Source organism: Elephas maximus, chromosome 17, assembly GCF_024166365.1.
Source record: "Elephas maximus indicus isolate mEleMax1 chromosome 17, mEleMax1 primary haplotype, whole genome shotgun sequence".
Taxonomy (NCBI): Eukaryota; Metazoa; Chordata; class Mammalia; order Proboscidea; family Elephantidae; genus Elephas; species Elephas maximus.
Window position 1 is genome coordinate 25,399,209 of NC_064835.1, and position 4,402 is coordinate 25,403,610.

At 39.9% G+C, this 4,402-nt stretch overlaps 1 pseudogene; it reads right to left on the reverse strand.

Moving 5' to 3' along the window:
- Positions 1-2,531: 2,531 nt before the first annotated feature.
- Positions 2,532-3,984, reverse strand: LOC126061127 (olfactory receptor 143-like; annotated as a pseudogene).
- Positions 3,985-4,402: the final 418 nt, after the last annotated feature.

A 4,402-nucleotide genomic window follows, 5' to 3' on the forward strand; every position in this document is an offset into this window, starting at 1 on the left:
ATATGCCACTGGTCTCTCCTTGTCTGTGGCAAGAGAAAAAAAAAACACCAAAATGAAAAAACCAAAAACATGAAAGAAAGATTAGTCCAAATGACTGAGAGACCACAAGTACTACAGCCTCCACCAGACTGAGTCCAACACAATTAGACAGTGCCTGGTTATCACCACTGACTGCTCTGACAGTGAAAAAAATAGAGTCCTGGACAGATCTGGAGAAAAATGTAGAACAAAATTCTAACTCACAAAAAAAAGGAAAAAAAGGCCACACTTAAAGGTCTTACACAGAATGGAGAAACCCCAAGAGTATGGTCACCGGACACCCTTTTGGCTCAGTAACGAAGTCACTCGTGAAGTTCACCCTTCAGCCAAAATTGGACAGGCCCATAAAACAAACTGAGACTAAATGGGCATACCAGCCCAGGGGCAAGGACAAGAAGGCAGGCAGTGCCAGGAAAGCTGGTAATAGGGAACCCAAGGTCAAGAAAGGGAGAGCGTTGACAGGTTGTGGGTTTGGCAACCAATGACATAAAATAGTATGTGTACTAATTATTTAATGAGAAGCCAGTTTGTTCTGTAAACCCTCATCTAAATTATAATAATAATAAAAAGAAAATATATGCAGCACACATAAACATGTATATGCATATGCATACAGTTATTCATATATGGGAAACCCTGGTGGTGTAGTGGTTAAGTGGTACGACTGCTAACCAAAAGGTCAGCGGCTTGAATCCACCAGGAGCTCCTTGGAAACTCTATGTGGCAGTTCTACTCTGTCCTATAGGGTCACTACGAGTTGGAATTGACTCGACAGCACTGGGTTTGGTTTTTTTGGTTTTATTCATATATGCCTTCCAGCACATATATATGCATACTTCTATATCTATGTAACCAAACACACATTTTAGTTGTCATTATTGTTGTTGCAAAATTGTATATCACCCAATGAATTTTATTTTACAAATTCCCACAAAAATTGTTCATTGACACTAGCTACATTATCATAATTTGTGAGTGTTCTCTTTAACTGTGTCTGTACCTTTCTATTCATGCTCAAGCTCTCATCTTTACTGTGGTTGTTCTGTGCTCGCTACTTCCACACTGAACACATTTCTTATCACTGAAAGTAACAACTCAGTTCTAAGTGTTCTTACCCCTACCCACTCTTCTCCCTAGTAAGCACCAACTAACGGTGACCTCTGTATATTTATCTGTTCTTGTCTTCTACAGTATTTGTCCTTGTATACCTGACCTCTTTCACTTTGCATTATGCCCTCCAACCACCTCGATATTCATGCTCATTCTTTCACATTCCTGCTATTCCTTCCTAGGATAAACAATGGGTTCAATATCTGGGCTCTGCAACATTAGCTGTGTGAGCTTGAGCCAGTCACATAACCATTTCTTCATGTGGAGGACAGGACAAGGAGATGTATGTTTCAATAGGGTTGATAAAGAATGCAGGACACAAATAGATGACAGATTTAATTTTTTATTCTAAGAGAAAAAGGGAAAGGTCAAAGTTAAATATAGAAAGACTAAATTCCAATACAACAAGGCTTTTGGTATAATATTTTTGTTTTTTCAAAAGAGGAAATAGGACTTCTTTTGTAAAGGGAACCCTTTTATAGAGCTGAGCGAACAAAGAATTTTGATATTACACTTGGCACTCTGTTCTGTAGCCAAGAATATTGCTGTATAATTTTAATCATAATCTACATGACTCCCAGAATATTTGTGGATAACAAGAAAAATACAATATGTGGAAAATAATATTCTTTCCACTGATGCAAGTCAGGGACAATTTCAATTCTATTTTCTAACAACACACAGTTTAACCAATGAAAAAAAAATAGAGGATTCAAAAGAGCTTCCTATACTTTTTAGTACAGGTATAGTTTGTGCAAGGTGACTAGAAGTGCTGACCCTCAGCTATCCTTGCACATCCTCAAGGATAAAAGAACTGGGATTAACAAGGTATCCAGTAACATTACAGATGTGAGGCTAAAAGTCCAGAAAAAAAAAACTATTAATAAAAAAAACCCTGAAAAATACTGGAACTTTTTATAACTGCACTATGCCTACAGTTTTTGTCACCTTGTTCTCTGTCTTAATGCAATCATAAGTAATAAAACCCTTGAAACAGGAAAGGCTATAAAATTGTTTCAGAGAAAGCAAGAAGAAATGCATTGGTCATATGGTATCTCACTCTACAGTTCACATTAGGTGGGAAAGACACACACAGAGAAATAATAGACAGTGTTGTCTTTACACAGAAAGGAAATCAGTCAAGTCTCTCCAACTGATAAGAGAAATAACTATCAGATTGGGCCACCTTGGGAGTGGGATGACCCTGGAGTCCAAGAATAGGTCAACATAGTTATGGTCCATGGTGAGAAAAGATATTAAAAATCCTTCCCAAAATACTTTAGAAAGAAAGATGAAGAGAAGAAAAAGAATAGGAGGAAAGGGATGAAGAGAAGAAGACACAGCAATGGAGGCAGGCACTAAGGCAGCATTTCTGCTAGGGCTTAATTTGTAATTCTCTTCATAGTTTTCTTCAGAGCAAGTTTGACATCCTTGTTTCTGAAGCTGTAGATGAGGGGATTCAGCATGGGTACCACATTGGTATAAAACACTGAGAAAAATTTTCCCTGACTCACAGAGCCAGAAAACGACGGCTTGACGTAAGTGAGCATTCCAAATCCGCAGAATAGACCGAAAGTTATTATGTAGGAGCTGCAGGTGCTGAAGGCTTTGGACCGACTCTTAGATGCTGACATGTGAAGGACATTGAAAAGTATTAAAGCATAAGAGAGAAAGATACTGAGGCCAGATGCTATGACAGCTGTGCTTAGAACAATAAAAACCACAAGCTCATTCAAGTAAGTGCAGCTGCAGGAGAGCTGGCGGAGGGGGAAGATGTCACACATACAATGGTTGATGATGTTGGAGTCACAAAAGGTCAACCTGATCATACAGCCAGTGTGTACCTTGGCACCAGCAAACCCCATCATATATGAACCAAACATCAACAGGGAACAGGCCTTAGGGGATGTGGTGACTGTGTATAGTAGGGGCTTGCAGATGGCAACATAACAATCATAGGCCATGGCTGTCAACACATAGGATTCAGAGTTGGCAAAGAAGCAGAAGAAAAATAGCTGAGTCATGCATCCTACAAAGGAGATAATATTCTTTTCCGAAATAAAGCTCATCAGCATTTTGGAAGTAAAGACAAATGAACAGCAGAGATCAAGGAAGGACAGATTGAAGAGGAAAAAGTACATGGGTGTGTGAAAGTGAGAATTGAGGCAAATCAGATTAATTAAACTTAAATTCCCCGTAACAGTGACCACATAGTTCACCAACAACAGAAAAGACAGGGGCAGCTGAAGCTCAGGTTGGTCTGTAAATCCCGTAAGGATAAACTCAATCACTGAAGAGTCATGTTTCAGAGCTATTCACTTCACCAGTATGATCTGTGGAAACAGAGGTAGAAGATGACATTAGCAATGAACTCTTGTTTTCTGTCTTCAGAGAGAGAGCTGGAGTTTCTGGTTTACAAACTAAGTATTGTCCAGAGGTACAGCAAGACATCTCAGGAGCATGATTCCTATGGTGATACCTGCAGGTTCCCCATTTTCCCCTCCGTTTTACCCATATTGTGTATCTCCGAACCATAAAGAATTCTGCTAGACCCCCAATGCCTCTGTGCATCATTTCTTCTTTTCTGCCCAGTGTTATGCCCCAGGTCCTTCCTCCTAAGGGTTAGAGCTGAAAGGAGCAGTAAGGGTGGTGTTTCCCTGAAACTTTGAATTATGTAATTGAGGGTTTGAAAGGAAATTATCAAGACAGAGATAATTCAACACTCACCTTCCTTTTCCTGTAGGCTTCACTGCTGCTAGGCCTCCCTCCCCACTGCCCGAGGGGAAAAAATTTGATGATAAAGGAGACAATAATCATGAGCTCAGTCTTTGACATGCTAGAAGAGGGATTCCAGGGTCTTCTTCATTTCTATTTGAGAATTGGCCCAGAAGCTGCTCTTCACTTGAAAGGAAGATGACAACAACCTTATATGAGCCTACAAAACAATTACCTGGCTTCAATGTGAACGTGTTTCATGCCATGTAGTTCTGGAGAAATGGATGAGTAGAGCAGAAATTATTCTCTCCTTCACGATTTCCTGCCATGTTTGATGAGCCTCTTGAGGGCAGAAATTACTGAGCCTGTGTTTGTATTCTGTGTCATAGAACTAGTATTGGATCCTTTGAGACTCAAGGTTCTACTCAGTTTATAATTTCACACCAGGAATTCTGAATCCCAAATTCAGCGGAATGAGTAGCCTCCTTTGCCACTCCCTGATGATCCTCTGGAGTCTATGCACAGCTCTTAAAAAGGA